This window comes from Littorina saxatilis, linkage group LG10 (assembly GCF_037325665.1).
Source record: "Littorina saxatilis isolate snail1 linkage group LG10, US_GU_Lsax_2.0, whole genome shotgun sequence".
Classification (NCBI taxonomy): domain Eukaryota; kingdom Metazoa; phylum Mollusca; class Gastropoda; order Littorinimorpha; family Littorinidae; genus Littorina; species Littorina saxatilis.
The window spans coordinates 559,110-576,528 of record NC_090254.1 but is presented as its reverse complement, the minus strand read 5'-3'; the positions used below and the strand labels follow the sequence as shown (position 1 = coordinate 576,528).

Here is a 17,419-nt window from a genome sequence, read left to right as displayed (position 1 = left end):
AAAATGTTTCCCTTCTTACTCAAGGGACGTAACCACTCGGTACACGTTTTCGAAGAATTCGATTTTGGGAGTGAAATCTATTTAATTTCACAACCAATTTTTTTCACATGCAAGAAACTGACATGCTTTTCGTCCATAAATAATTTCCCTTCTTAATTTTACCAGGAAACAACATTTCAGTCTCGAGTAAATATCGAGGGGGAAATATGTACACAGGCGAAAGATGAAATCGTGACACCGGCCGAGGTTCGAACCCACGACCTCCCGATCACGGGGCGGACGCCTTAATTACCACTAGGCTAACCGTGCCGGTTTACCCTTGAGTGACAGACGGACAGACAAAAGAATATACAGACAGACAGTAATTAACACAAACACACACACTCAGCAGAGCAAAGCGGTATAACACACAAACTCAGCAGAGCAAGGCAGTATTACACACACACACTCTGCAGAGCAACTAAGTCGGTGACACACAGACACAGGTATTTGGGGACGATGTTTGCTGTACAGCAGTGAAATGGGGACGTCCAAAAAGCCGCAGAGCTACGGCAGAGCTATCGCTCTGCGCTGTGCTATGAATGGTTTCATCAGTTACATATATGGCGCTAGGCGACATAAGAGTATTTCCAATCCAGTCAGTAGCATTCACGACCCTGACAACGGATGGTTTGAGTCTGATTTATGAGAATGAGAATGAGGGAGAGAGAATTGTATTAAATTGAATTGAATTAAATTGAATTGAATTTATCTTTCTCTTTAACACTGTAACAGAACAAGAAATGCTAAAATGTTGTTTTTTTCATCCCGCCCTCGCCCATTGAGTTGAAATAGAAGTTAACCACATTATGTTTGAAAATGTTCCCAGTGCTTTATGTACAATAATGTTTCAATACAATCATAGTGTATTAACATTTTACCAGTATCAGCTGCAAAATAGAAGTAGTGCTTTACAAGTTTCGAAAGAGAAACAGCATGTAATGATACGTAAATGGTGTACAGCAGTGAATTGGGGACTGTTTCCCAAACAGCAGTCAGATGGGGTCTGGTTGTTGTACAGCAGTCATTTGGAGGCACAAGCTAAAACTGCTTCAGAGATGTGTGTTTTTCATTGGCTTTGATCTCCGCTGAGAGGGAGAGAGTCAGAAAGAGCGACAGAGACAGGCTAGGTAAACAGAGACAGAGAGACAGACCGAGACAACAAAGGAGAGGTTAAGGACCCCCCCTTACCCTTGAGTGACAGACAAAAGAATATACAGACAGACAGACCGTAATTAACACAAACACACACACACACACTCAGCAGAGCAAAGCGGTATAACACACAAACTCAGCAGAGCAAAGCAGCATTACACACACACACTCTGCAGAGCAACTAAGTCGGTGACACACAGACACAGGTATTTGGGGGCGATGTTTGCTGTACAGCAGTGAAATGGGGACGTCCAAAACCGCAGAGCTACCGCAGAGCTATAGGCTACTCTGCGCTGTGCTATGAATGGTTTTATCAGTTACATGGCGCTAGGCGACATAATAGTATCTCCAGTCCAGTCAGTAGCATTCACGACCCTGACAACGGATGGTTTGAGTCTGATTTATGAGAATGAGAATGAGGGAGAGAGAATTGTATCAAATTGAATTGAATTGATCTTTATCTTGGTTTAAAAACAAGTTTTTATTCAATAAATTTCGTTGGAACTATTGCCGCATACATGAAATTAGAAACATGGAGAACAACAAGCTAGGCTTATAAGCGTACTCTTAAAAGCAAATTAAATTTGGCGGACGATTTTAATATAACAGGTTTGAAATAATGTCAAAATAATAATTGTAAATTATTAGACAAACATGTAACAATAAAAGGGAAAAAAAACCAATGCTAAACTACCAACATTACTCACACGCGCTCGCACACTCACTTGCACACACACGCATACAATGATTTAACACTGTAACAGAATAGCAAATGCTAAAATGCTCTTTTTTTCATGCCGCCCTCGCCCATTGAGGTAAAATAGAAGTTAACAACATTATGTTTGAAAATGTTCCCAGTGCATTATGTACAATAATGTTTCAATACAATCATAGTGTATTAACATTTTACCAGTATCAGCTGCATAATAGAAGTAGTGGCGACTTAAGAGTATCTCCAATCCAGTCAGCAGCATTCACGACCCTGACAACGGATGGTTTGAGTCTGATTTATGAGAATGAGAATGAGGGAGAGAGAATTGCATTGAATTGAATTGAATTAAATTGAATTGGATTGAATTGATCTTTATCTTAACACTGTAACAGAATAAGAAATGCTAAAATACTATTTTTTTCATCCCGCCGTCGCTCATTGAAGTGAAATAGAAGTTAACCACATTATGTTTGAAAATGTTCCCAGTGCATTGTGTACAATAATGTTTTAATACAATCATAGTGTATTAACGTTTTACCAGTATCAGCTGCAAAATATAGTAGTAGTGCTTTACAAGTTTGGCAAGAGAAACAGCATGTAATGATACGTAAATGTGATACAACAGCGATCAAAGTTCAAGTCTGAAGGTAGGCTCTGAGAAGTGTAACCAGTGCATGCAAATCCTTGGCGATATGATTTATCTCAACATGGTACAGTGTTCGTCGCACATCTGCAGTCTCCTCAATAAATGCCAGTCGTTCTGATTCATCATAACTCATGTCTGCTTTGTCCCTGAATAACGTCCAGTTCAGTGTTTCAGCTTTGGTACAATCGTAGGTGAACATGAAGTGATCTGATTTTACAAGCAGTGTACACCAGTCTAATCAAAGAATTGTTCTTTGTTTTGTTTTGCACACCTTTCACTTTCTTTCGTGTTCTGGGGTTCGTAGTAATTTCTAAAGCAAGTGCTTTTACTTCCCCTAGACTGTACTCCCTTTCTAAAGCATCGTTTTCAGCTTTAGTCAACTGCTTTTCCACAGGTTCCTCTGTATCACTCTCTGACGTAAAATACCTGTCCTTGTCACTGCCAGGGGCCACGCACGTGGAGTCAATGGATTGCTGCAAGGCAGGTTCCGTCACCTTGGATGGAATGTGGCTCCGTGATTCACGTGCTTCAATGTTCACAACACAGCTTGCCTCACTGTCAATGCGTTCGCCGGCGTGTAGTCTCATTTTCTGTTTGTTCCTAACGTCGTGAACTTTGTCGTACGTGTTTGTGTGAATTATGCCTGATGTTGTGCTGGCATGATTTCGCAGATGATCGATCAGCTGTATCAACAGAAGAAACGCATACCTCTTTGCTGTTAAATTGTTGGGATCATTGTCTGTCACGTCTGAGCTGCGAAGGTTTTGGGTTTTTTTACGTTGCGTAGACTAGCTCTGCAAATGGCGGCCTGTTGGTTCTCTGTGCTGAGCAGTTAAAGTGTGACTGTGACTTTCCAGTACTTGACGTAGTGGTCAGCTGGCAGGCCTGTCAAGGTAGCTTCCAACGACAGGCATTTTCTTCACTTTTTCAAGTAAATTGCTGGAGCGAAAAATATGTGCTGCCGGAGGAAGAGAGAGAGAGAGAGAGAGAGAGAGAGAGAGAGAGAGAGAGAGAGAGAGAGAGAGAGAGAGAGAGAGATAGAGAGTGTGAGAGTTGGGGTAATTAAATAAGTAAGAGAGAAAGACAGAAACAGAGTGAGAGAGACGGACAAACAGACGGACAGACAGACGGTCAGACGGACAGACAGTAACCTGCGAGATAGACAGACAGACAGACAGACAGACAGACAGACAGACAGACAGACAGACAGATAGGCATACAGTAAAAAACCGAAACAAAAACAAAGAAAAAGATAGAGATAAAAGACACAATTGCAACAGCTCTGCAGATTTCTTTCCTACGTGTTTGTTTAAAACAAATCTTTCAGAGAAACGAGAACAAAACAGAGAGAGAATAGGAAAGAGAAAGTGTGTAAGAGAGAGAGACAGAGAGAGAGAGAGGGAGAGAGAGAGAGAGAGAGAAAGAGTGGGGGGGGGCGAGAGAGAGAACGGGAGAGAGAGATGACGATGACGATGATGATTGAACGTTGTTTTACAATGATCAATCAATCAATCAATCAATGAGGCTTATATCGCGCATATTCCGTGGGTACAGTTCTAGGCGCTCTGCAGTGATGCCGTGTGAGATGAAATTTTATACGGCCAGTAATTGCAGCCATGATAAGGGTTGGAGGCTATCACGCAGCAAACTCTTCAAGAGAGGGAAATAAAGAGAGATATATCATCATCATCATCATCCCCGAGACAGGAAGTCCCCTTGAGCAAACGTGCATTTATATCTTCATCGGTGTCTGTTTGCTAAAATATCATTGAACTAAACCGACTTGCACATAATACCAGCTGTTTTCACTGAGGGGCAATTTACGACGTCCTTGACAAGATAATGTTTATGGTCAAACCAAGCACAACTCCAAGGTGTGAAGTGGACTCGTTCGCGCTGCTTTCTGGAAAATGAAAAGAAGGCCGCAAGTACTTCACTGCCGTTCTCGAGTTACGTTAACTTTAACCAAGGTAGCAGCTAGCATGGCTTTGGTAATCACTTTGCCTGGTCAGTTGATCAAACAATCTGTCCGACCGGAAAAATCATAAACTGTTCAAGGAAGATAGATAACTCGGCTGAACAAATGACTACCAGTTAAAGCACACCGAAGCTCCTATTCAACCTCCATCACCTCTCCCCTTCACATTTTTTAGACAAAGGAGAGGGGGGTGGGTAGGTGAGAGGGGAGGGATGGGGGGGGGGGTAGCTAGTTACAGTGAAGACACATTTGCGCCAACCAAAATTATAAAAAGCTCATCATGACCTTGGTTATGAAGACATAAAATTATCAATCAATCAATCAATATGAGGCTTATATTGCGCGTATTCCGTGGGTACACTTCTAAGCGCAGGGATTTATCTTTTATTTTTATTTTTATTTTTATGCAATTTATATCGCGCACATATTCAAGACGCAGGGATTTATTCATGCCGTGTGAGATGGAATTTTTTTTGCACAATACATCACGCATTCACATCGGCCAGAGAGAGCACAGAAAATAGCGCTTAAATATAGATATAGCGGGGATATAGCTCAGTTGGTAGCGCGCTGGATTTGTATTCAGTTGGCCGCTGTCAGCGTGAGTTCGATCCCAGGTTCGGCGGAAATTTATTTCAGAGTCAACTTTGTGTGCAGACTCTCTTCGGTGTCCGAACTCCCCCCCCCCCCCCCCCCCCGTGTACACTACATTGGGTGTGCACGTTAAAGATCCCACGATTGACAAAAGGATCTTTCCTGGCAAAATTGCTTAGGCACAGTTAATAATTGTCTACCTATACCCGTGTGACTTGGAATAATAGGCCGTGAAAGGTAAATATATGCGCCGAAATGGCTGCATTTACTGGCCGTATAAAATTTCATCTCACACGGCAACACTGCAGAGCGCCTAGAACTGTACCCACGGAATATGCGCGATATAAGCCTCACTGATTGATTGATTGATTGAAATTGCATGTGTTACAATGTTCCCTTCATCCTTTTTTTTTCCTGTTTTAAATCGCAGGAAATAAAGAGCGAATGTCTACTCAGATCAGAGAGTTTAATGGACCATGGATTCTTTCTATTTTGTTCTTCTTCTTTTTTTTAAAGAAGTTTTTCAAATAAAAGTTAATTTGAATGTAAACATTTTTAAAAGTCACAAAAACAAAGACAGATTATGTTGCATAAAAGAAATCGGATGAATTAATGGAGTCACAAAACATTTCATTGCAAATGGCAAAAGAAACACATTTTGAAGAAAAGAATCTCCAGAAGTGACAAAGATGTATCCGCCCACCCGGATAATTTCAACGTTTTGGTACTTCCCTTTTTCGCTGCTAATCTTTCTGTCTGAGAAGGAAAATCCTCTTTACAACTTGCCACATAGGTTTTTCACATCCAACTGACCAATCTCTTTCTTGAAGCATCGCCATAAACTTCTCAAAGGATTGACCAATTACAAGAATACTTGGACCGTGACCTGTTGTCTACTTAAAATCCACGAGGACCGATCAGAGTACGAAAAAGTTACATCGGGACAAGAAATTGCTCTCAGCAAAACATTGCATGAACCGAAATGAACTCAGAAACATATGGGAGGCAAAGGGTGGGGGTAGAGGGGGAGGATGAAAGGCCCGAGGGGCAGGGAGGGGAATTAAATAAATGAAATAAACGAATGGTTCAAACCCTTGAAAAATCGGGTATCAAAGAAGCCATAACAAATTCCGCCGCGCGCATTTTTATAAAATCCTTTGGAAGTTGGAAGTCCCCTTAAACAAACGCGCATTACACTTTGATCGGTTTCTGTGTCCTAAAATATCCCTGAACTTAGCCGACTTACACATAATACTAGCTGTCTTGTACAGTTTTCACCGACAGTTATTTTACGACGTGCTTGACTCAAGCACGACTCGAACGCGTGAAGTGTACTCAATCATGCACGCTGCCGCGTGGGCAATGATAATAAGACCGAAAGTACTTCACTGCCGATCTTGAGAGGTACCCATATAATGAGGAAGGGGAGGGGAAGTTCAGAACAGATGTCAAACAAATGCTTCATCTGGGGTTTTCATCAAGTTTGAGGGAATCTTTCTAAAGGGTTTTCTTTGTATTCAAATGAGTAATCTCAACTTAATTAGTTTGGACAACATTTTGGATGAAAATATTGCTGCTGCAGGAACATTGAATTGGCAAGTCTGTGACAGTCATCGTCTCTCTGAAATGCTTGTATACCCACCTTACCGACTTATATATCCCCGATATTGCTGAAAAATAAAGTTAACTCCCTTCCCGTCTTCTGTCACATCCTCTGTTTCTTTTGCTGTATTTTTTCCTCTTTTTGGGGGTAAAAATTGTATCTTGTCTGTCTAACATTTATAACAAGGAGATAAGCAACTCTCTGACATTGACATAACGTGAAATAGTAATTCCTATCTAGATGTACATATTTATAAACACACTTAATATAAGTTTAGCTTATTGTGTGGTCACAATTGTTTATATCGCATATACATGCCACCCTGTATGTCCTTAATAAAATCTTGTTTAAACCAACAGAAGAAAAAAAATAAGTCAGCAAATAAGAGGACAGACAGCAAATAGTGTTACACTAAATAAGATAAAAAATTCGAGAGGAAAATGACTTGCAAAACTAAAACGTAATAATACATGTAAACTTAAGAGTGTGTAAAGAAAGTAGTCTTCGTTTAGAACATACTAAGTTGGGGAAAGTGATGGAAAGGGGGGCGGTGGGGGGGGGGGGGGGGGGCGAGAGAGAGAACGGGAGAGAGAGATGACGATGACGATGATGATTGAACGTTGTTATACAATGATAAGGGTTAGAGGCTATCACGCAGCAAACTCTCCAAGAGAGGAAAATAAAGAGAGATATATCATCATCATCATCATCCCCGAGACAGGCAGTCCCCTTGAGAAAACGTGCATTTATATCTTCATCGGTGTCTGTTTGCTAAAATATCATTGAACTAAACCGACTTGCAAATAATACCAGCTGTTTTCACCGAGGGGCAATTTACGACGTCCTTGACAAGATAATGTTTATGGTCAAACCAAGCACAACTCCATATAATTAAAGATTATCAAGATAAGTGTTGAAGCTATCACTTGTTCGCCATGTTTTGCTATCGGAATGTGTATTGATTATCATTTCAAGAACGTGTCCATAAGCACTCTGCTTGTTAACGTTTTTAATGTTGTTATTGTTTGAAACGTGTGTATGAGAAATTGAATAAAACACGCTTAAACCAACTCCAAGGTGTGAAGTGGACTCGTTCGCGCTGCTTCCTGGAAAATGAAAAGAAGGCCGCAAGTACTTCACTGCCGTTCTCGAGTTACGTTAACTTTAACCAAGGTAGCAGCTAGCATGGCTTTGGTAATCACTTTGCCTGGTCAGTTGATCAAACAATCTGTCCGACCGGAAAAATCATAAACTGTTCAAGGAAGATAGATAACTCGGCTGAACAAATGACTACCAGTTAAAGCACACCGAAGCTCCTATTCAACCTCCATCACCTCTCCCCTTCACATTTTTAGACAAAGGGGAGGGGGTGTGGGTAGGTGAGAGGGGAGGGATGGGGGGGGTAGCTAGTTACAGTGAAGACACATTTGCGCCAACCAAAATTATAAAAAGCTCATCATGACCTTGGTTATGAAGACATAAAATTATCAATCAATCAATCAATCAATATGAGGCTTATATTGCGCGTATTCCGTGGGTACACTTCTAAGCGCAGGGATTTTTTTTTTTATGCAATTTATATCGCGCACATATTCAAGGCGCAGGGGTTTATTTATGCCGTGTGATATGGAATTTTTTTGCACAATACATCACGCATTCACATCGGCCAGCAGATCGCAGCCATTTCGGCGCATATCCGGGTCATACCTAAGACTTTAAAATTGGCAATCTAGTGGCTGCTCCGCCTGGCGTCTGGCACTATGGGGTTAGTGCTAGGACTGGTTGGTCCGGTGTCAGAATAATGTGACTGGGTGAGACATGAAGCCTGTGCTGCGACTTCTGTCTTGTGTGTGGCGCACGTTATATGTCAAAGCAGCACCGCCCTGATATGGCTCTTTTCGTGGTCAGCTGGGCGTTAAGCAAACAAACAAACAAACAAAAGTACAAAGGACTTAACATTTCTTACATACTGCTTGACTAAAATCTTTACAAACATTGACTATATTCTATACAAGAAACGCTTAACAAGGGTAAAAGGAGAAACATAATCCGTTAGTCGCCACTTACGACATGCGGGGGGAAGAGAAATAAGGATGTGGAAAAGAAGACTTTTGGTAAGTGAAATAGAGGTGATGGATCCAGTCAGGTAGAAATAAGACAACAAGAAAGGAATCGAAAACTGCAGGGAATAGTAGGGAGAGTTTTCTTGGAAGGAAATATAGGTGAAAGGACTGGTAAGGCAGAAATAAGACAAAAGAAGAGAAGTAAAGGGGTGGGGAAGCTCAGTGGAAACACTCCCGCCGCGTGAAGGCGACCCCATGGGAGCAAGTAAAACGCTATTTAAGACAAAACAAGCAAGAGAGATCATAGCGAGAGAGAGAGAGAGAGAGAGAGAGAGAGAGAGAGAGAGAGAGAGAGAGAGAGAGAGAGAGAGAGAGAGTCTGGAGTCTGGAGTTTGGATGGTTTATTGATTGGGCCTTGGGCCCATTTCAATTAGAGAGAGAGAGAGAGAGAGAGAGAGAGAGGGGAAAGAGAGAGGGAGAGAGAGAGAGAGAGAGAGAGAGAGAAACTGAAACTGAACTTTATTACTAAAGGATAGAGGTTTTAGGCAAAGCCTAATCTTACAACCTGCCCCTTATACAAACACTTAATACAGACGCACAGAATATAGATAGTCAATCAATCAATCAATGAGGCTTATATCGCGCATATTCCGTGGGTACAGTTCTAGGCGCTCTGCAGTGATGCCGTGTGAGATGAAATTTTATACGGCCAGTAATTGCAGCCATTTCGGCGCATATTTACCTTTCACGGCCTATTATTCCAAGTCACACGGGTATAGTTAGACAATTATTAACTGTGCCTAAGCAATTTTTGCCAGGAAAGACCCTTTTGTCAATCGTGGGATCTTTAACGTGCACACCCAATGTAGTGTACACGGGGGGGGGGGGGGGGGAGTTCGGACACCGAAGAGAGTCTGCACACAAAGTTGACTCTGAAATAAATTTCCGCCGAACCTGGGATCGAACTCACGCTGACAGCGGCCAACTGAATACAAATCCAGCGCGCTACCAACTGAGCTATATCCCCGCCCAGATAGTAAAATTGACAAGGTTATTGTTTCTTACAGACGAATATAATGTAAATAGTAATAAGAAAAAAGGTTATGGTTTTGTATACACACTCAAAAATGGGAAAAACAATATAGTGTGGAAATTGCAGCATAGTTGCAATAATCATTGCATATAAACATCCAGAGAGAGAGAGAGAGAGAGAGAGAGAGAGAGAGAGAGAGAGAGAGAGAGAGAGAGAGAGAGAGAGAGAGAGAGAGAGAGAGAGAGAGAGAGAGAGAGAGAGAGAGAGAGAGAATGACAATTCTTTGGGTAGTAGATTAAGCAGTGATCTGCTTTTTTACATCCAGCCCTCGCCCTAAAGAGGGACAAACTACAAAAGTGAAATAAAGAGAGAGAGAGAGAGAGAGAGAGAGAGAGAGAGAGAGAGAGAGAGAGAGAGAGAGAGAGAGAGAGAGAGAGAGAGAGAGAGAGAGAGAGAGAGAGAGACTCCAAAAGCCTCATGCAATCTTTGACGTCAACGCGAAGAGACGTCACTCGTAATTTGTCGCAATAATTAGTTGGAGAAGTATGTTTAATTCTACTGGCCATAAGTAGCACAAATGGTAAACACTATTTAGTTTGTGTTATTCATGTGTGTTACTTTTGTAAAAGAGTAATTCATACAGTGTTCACAACAGGTGTTTTAAAAATGTGTTCAAAAGTGGAACACTCCAGTTTACAGTATATAGGCCTACAGCAACTAGCCGGAACGATAAGCTCACTAAGATCAAACGAATTATGTATTGTCTGCCTGTCATTTGGGTAATCCTTACACGTAACAAACAAACTCCGCCTTGATCCCAAGATAGTCCACATCTTATTGCCCAGAGAGGTTTTAAAAGCTCGGAAAAAATCAGACATTCAGCGAGCTACTTCTGTTCTCCGACAGCGTCTATCGTGGCCTATTGTCAATTTTCGCCAAGAGGTGTGAATTGGTCAGTGACGCACTTAATGACACTTGACTCCTTAGGTGTGAAGCGATAAGGCCGCCGAAAGCGTTTCTGCCTTCGCAATTGGTCTGTGACGAGATGGAAACAGGAGTTAAATCAAGCGTGAAATGTTATTTTTGATTTTTTCAACTTATTTTTTTTTAAATTGCAGTTTCGGTATAAAAGTGGTCCCTCTTATATACTGATAATGGTAATATTAATCATAAATAAAATAAAAATATATAGATAAAACAAAAACAAAATAATAATAATAATAATAATAATAATAATAATTGTCAGTAAGTACTGGTGTCACATGACTGATGTGAACCAGTTGATTGGCTAATGGCGATGCGCTAAAACTGTTAGCGCACTCTTGGAGTGCGCTAACTTTTCCACAGAGCGTATTCTTGCGCCCTTTGCCTAAGCAAGACTGTGCTCTCATCCTCAGAATTAATTAATGACATGTAGCTTATATTCTCCACAATACCAAATGACCATAAATTCCCTGCTTCTCAATTAAAGCAGAAGTGGGTTTTTTTTCTGACAGATTGCATGTGCCTGTGCCAGTGCCAGTGATCTAAAAAAATAGAAGCCGCTGTGTTTCATCTAATTTTCGCCGACTTGCATCTAGATTCTTCTCATATGCCGTGTTAGTGGCATGTAGCTTATCATCCACATTACCAAATGATGAGTTAGTATACAATTCCCAGCGGCTAACAGAAAACACAAGTGTTATTCCGATAACGTACCAGCTAGACCAGTTTGGAAGACTGACTCGATCGACTCTGTAGCAGACAACACAGAAATACGACTACATCAGTTCAGTAAATGAATGGTTTCAGAATTATTATTTCAAAGCAAGAACAATCGTAATCGAAAACGTGTAAGGTTCAGAACGTTCTTACCATATATAAGATTTATTAGCAGCCTGCCTCATGCGTACAGACTCATTGCAGACTGCAGTCGTTCCATTGCCCAGGTTGGCAGGTAGCCTAGCAGACGACATTAACCCCGCTCAGCAAATTAACATGTTGGGCAAATGTGAACGAAAAAACGATGGGGATATAATACGTGTAGGGTTCAGAGCATTCTTACCGTTCATGTTTAGTATCAGACTCCCCGATGAGCGAAGATAGAACACGAGAAATGTGCCACATTTGTTTTGAAAATGTGCGAACCGTCGAGTCCCGCTTTGAGTCAATTCAAGGGGAGTCACTCCGCATAGTCAATCCGTCGAAGCTCGACTGGAGGTTTCGAATCGCAAATAATGAAGAGCCTTTCTCCGAGTTCAAATGAGGTCTCTCTGAAAGATCATCACTGTTCAGATTAACGCTACACTGGAATTTACCAACAGAAATTAAAATGCGTGTGACGAAAGCACGACACACTTGAGACACCCCACACAAAAGTAGATCTTTACTGTGCACGACCTGACCACACAGTTATGCCTATTCAAATGCGCATTGCAAAATGTGCGTTTGGAATCTTCTTTTTTCTATGGCGGTACTGACAATATCGTTATTGAAACAATCCCAGTGCACTAAGGGATTTATAGAGCAAATCTCGAAAATAATTATTGAACTCAGCGCTATGCGCTTCGTTCAATAATGAATTTTCTCGATTTGCTCTATAAATCCCTTAGTGCACTGGGATGTCTCAATAACTTAAATAATAATAATAATAATAATAATTGTCAGTAAGTACTGGTGTCACATGACTGATGTGAAATGACTGATGTGAACCAGTTGATTGGCTAATGGCGATGCGCTAAAACTGTTAGCGCACTCTTGGAGTGCGCTAACTTTTCCACAGAGCGTATTCTTACGCCCTTTACCTAAGCAAGACTGTGCTCTCATCCTCAGAATTAATTACTGACATGTAGCTTATATTCTCCACAATACCAAATGACCATAAATTCCCTACTTCTCAATTAAAGCAGAAGTGGGTTTTTTTCTGACAGATTGCATGTGCCTGTGCCACAGTGCGGCTGCCACTGATCTAAAAATAGAAGCCGCTGGGTTTCATCTAATTCTCGCCGACTTGCATACATTCTTCTCATCGTGTTAGTGGCATGTAGCTTATCATCCACATTACCAAATGATGAGTTAATATAAAATTCCCACCCGCTAGCAGAAAACACAAGTGTTATTCCGATAACGTACCAGCTAGACCAGTTTGGAAGACTGACTCGATCGACTCTGTCATACGTAGCCGCACTGACTACACTGAAATACGACTGCATCAGTTCAGTAAATGAATGGTTTCCGAATTATTATTTCAAGGCAAGAACAATCGTAATCGAAAACGTGTAGGGTTCAGAACGTTCTTACCATTATAAGACTTATTACCAGCGTGCCTCGTGCGTGCAGACTCAGTCAGTGCAGACTGCATGCAGTGGTTTGATTGCCCTAGCAGACGACATAAACCCCGCTCAGCAAATTAACATGTTGGGCAAATGTGAACGAAAAAACGATGGGGATATAATACGTGTAGGGTTCAGAGCATTCTTACCGTTCATATTTATTATCAGACTCCCCGATGAATGAAGATACAACACGAAAATATGCCACATTTGTTTTGAAAATGTGCGAACCCGGTCGAGTCCCGCGGCTTCGAGTCAATTCAAGGGGAGTCACTCCGCACAGTCAATCCGTCGAAGCTCGACTGGAGGTTTCGAATCGCAAATAATGAAGAGCACAGCCCTTTCTCCGAGTTCAAATGAGGTCTCTCTGAAAGATCATCACTGTTCAGATTAACGCTACACTGGAATTTACCAACAGAAATTAAAATGCGTGTGACGAAAGCACGACACACTTGAGACACCCCACACAAAAGTAGATCTTTACTGTACACGACCTGACCACACAGTTATGCCTATTCAAATGCGCGTTGCAAAATGTGCGCTTGGAATCTTCTTTTTTCTATGGCGGTACTGACAATATCGTTATTGAAACAATCCCAGTGCACTAAGGGATTTATAGAGCAAATCCCTTAGTGCACTGGGATGTCTCAATAACTTAAATAATAATAATAAAAAGAAGAAGAAGAATAATAACAAGGGTTTTTATATATCGCAAATCCTATCATGGTTCTGTGCGTCTCACAAAAAAAATTAAAAACATTGCAAATAAACAAATACAAAGTGATGTACATGATGAACATGTTAAGACAAAACCATTTTTTCGCTTTAAACAAAACACCAACTGTTGTATCAGCATTAACAGGGGAAACAAATATAGAAATTAACATAGCCCAATCACGTACAAGATGCACATTCAACTACATGATTTATTCAGTATCTATCATAACAATTGTTTGTTTGTTTGGGAAACATCGAGAAGTAATTTTAAGAAATTTTTCAAAAGATGACGGACTGTGCTGTCACCCGTCGCCAGTGTAATTAACTAACTGGAGATGGGTGACATCACTGTCATAAATTCATTTTGGGGTTTACTGATAATCAGTAACATACTGTAATAATTATACCAAGAATAACCACCCCATCCCACCGCTCATCAAATAAGGGTATCCCAACAATCGACAGAAAAAAACCCCGGAAAGGTTGTCTTGTCATCATTTTCACGAGTTTTCATTCACAAACACCTGGTAAATAAATCTCATGTTCCCCATGCAATAAATCGAGGTGGTGAATGGGTTTGAGCTTTCAGGTGAAACGTGGATTGTCAAAGTAAAAGCCAATCAGGCTGATTGTTTGATGTGTGGAACCATCGCGGCTTTGGATTTTTGTTTCCGAGGACAACGATTGTAAGCATTCACTCTCAAAGACCCAATCAATGACAATGTTGATAATTACCGCGGCGACTCATAGTCAATTCGCAACTTATCTCTGTAATCGCAAAATCCACAACGAAAAGTCATAAACACTTAAAAAGAAAAGAAATATGCTCAACATTTACTGAATTCACATTCGTGTATTATCGCAGCTCCGTACATTCTCAGACGAAGAAAAGCGTCAACAAGCTACGTTTGACGTCACAGGTTGACGTGTTATCTCGAGCTACTGTGACGATGCTTTGTGGCCCGGAGTTGGATTCTAAAAATTCGTCTCCCTGTGCGTTATTGTGCATTTTGTTGCACAACCAAAATGATGACAAAAACGATGTTTGGTGGCTTGTCGTCAGACCAGCATTTTGTTGTTGGACCTCGGGGAGCATATCGCCTTTTGTCTCATATTTATCAACCGCGGCCTTCGGCCTTGGTCGATAAAAAGATGAAACAAAAGACGATATGGTCCCCTTGTCTGTCAAAAACCCATCAAACATCTTATATTGTTAAGTTAGCATGCGTATTTTGTGTTCCGATGCTATTCCTACTCATGCAGATGTCGAGTGCATTTGAGGTAAAAAAAAAAATAAATAAAAAAAAAAAAGAACAACAACCGGCAGTTTTGTCGCGACATTTCTCGCAATAATGTTTTGGTAAAGTTTACTTCCTCGTCCGGATTTTCATATGTAATTTTCCATGATGTTCGACCTGCAGCCGACTGCGAAATACTCTTAAATGTTTTCAAAGTTGCAACGCAAGTAAGCGTTTCTATCTTTCACTGAACTTTTGTTGTTGTAGTATATGACATATCTGGGCCCCGGCCGAGATTCGAACCCGCGACCCTAAGATCACAAGTCCACCACCTGAGCTACCCGGGCTCCCTTGAAGCCAATCGGTATCGTATGTGTTTGAATCTTTAGTCCGATCATACCACGTTTAATGTCCTGTTTGGAGTAAAACAAGCTCGAAAAAAAAGAATATAAAAGAAAAAGCACAATTTCCTAAGAAGCGCTTTACACTACTGCGCTATACTGACTTTCTGTGGCGTGAACGCGACAGCGGTTGCCGTCAGGTATGAAATCGACACAGGTATTGAGTTTTGTCTTCGTATTGTCTTTTATAAGGCTTAAAAAACAAATAGGTGTGTTTACGGTAACCCGACCTACCCTATTTTTTTGGGCCGACCCTATAACTTTTTATTACATTTGTCAAACAAATACACACAAAAACCAAGTAAACGAGTGCAGAAAACGCAATGAAAGCGAAAGCGCTCGAGTCGCACACTTATTTCCCTGTCAGTGTCAAGTAGGTTTAATTTGTACACATTAGAAAAAAAGTTTTAAAAAAAGTGATTGCCCATCTTCCTACCCTATTTGTTTGGGCTATGTTACCGTAACCACACCTTTTTTGGGGGGGCCTAATGTGAGTTCGAAGGGTTGACTGAATGTAGTAATTTCGTATACGCGACATGTTTTATGATATTGCTTACTTGTCAACTGCGATCACATGTCTAAACGGACTGCGGCTGCCAGTTTCGGCCCCAACTAACGTTCACAACCTGTCTTTCACAACCTTTAAACTCATGTTTGTTTTACATTTATTTTTTTAATTACATTGTACTATCTCTACATCACCAATAAAGAAAATTCATACACTACCATCTCGCTATACCGACTGCTAAACGTACCAAGCGGGCGGGACGGCTCTCAGTTAGCCGAATGCAATCACGTTGTCTTCTGCGCTTGAGCGCACCCCACACACACACTTGACATACTCTTGAAGGCGATAAGACACCACCCGAGTAGCCAACGGCGGCTTTTTTAAATTGCGATAACAACTCGGGTAGACAGTTTCAAACTGTCGTTAAAGACAGGTCCAACTACACTTACTTTTAAGATGTTACATTATGGAGGTCAAAATGGCCAATTTTCTGTAGTTTTCGGGGGAGAAATCTATCCTGTTACTGTATTAAAAAAGAAGCTTTAATTTTTCGGCACTATATTTGATTATGGTGGACTCAGTGGAACTCATTTTGATAAGCATCGCTCCACGGCTATTGCCAGTTGTCTCTCTGACCGGACGCTAGCCTACAGTCCTACGCGAATCTATCCCCCCCAAAATACAGAGTTATCTCTCATATGTTTTTCGCGAGCACTGATCTAAATTTGAGATCAGTGTTCGCGAGACGAAAATGATTGCAGATTGGCCGACTTCAACAGTGATCTCCGTTCTGTTCTTCACAGTTATGATAAAGACATCGTTCTAAGGTCAAAACAAGTCGAAATTTTGGGACTGCTGCCGGAAGGAGACCGTAATATATGGTTTCATCTCTGTCAACTGGTTACAGAAAAAATCGTCTGCTCCAGTGAGCGCCGAAACCAAACGGTTGATTATCACGTGACACTTTTGCCATATTTAGAGTTGTTTGCACAGTAAATACAGCCACGAAAAATAGCTCGCTTGAAACTGTCTTAGCTTACATATCAATTCCTTTGTAATTTAAAAATTACAAAACACCATGAAAAGTCATTATCGACGATCGCGAATCTGCTTATATCAATAATACATTACAAAAAGCTCTAAATATGTAAAAAAAAAATAAAAAATAAAAAAAAAATTTAATTTTTTTAAAAAAAATCGGAAACTCAAGGCATCCTGTCAGGGAGAGAATGAGCTGAACTCATTTTGACCTGAGTTCAGGATGAGTGGAACTGTCCTAACATTCTCAGAGAATTATTTTCAAAGTTTATGTTTGTTTTAAACATTAATATGTGAAAACAGAATTAAGTTAGGTGATCAGCGATGCTGTCAAAACTACTTACATGACGTCATATTTGGCTGGTTTTTAGTGTTGATATTTT

At 40.8% G+C, this 17,419-nt stretch overlaps 1 protein-coding gene across 1 annotated transcript in view; it reads right to left on the bottom strand.

Moving 5' to 3' along the window:
- LOC138977925 (uncharacterized) overlaps nt 1–17,419 on the bottom strand; it is a 169,614-nt gene that overhangs the window by 102,988 nt on the left and 49,207 nt on the right. The gene's annotated exons all lie outside the window — the stretch shown is intronic.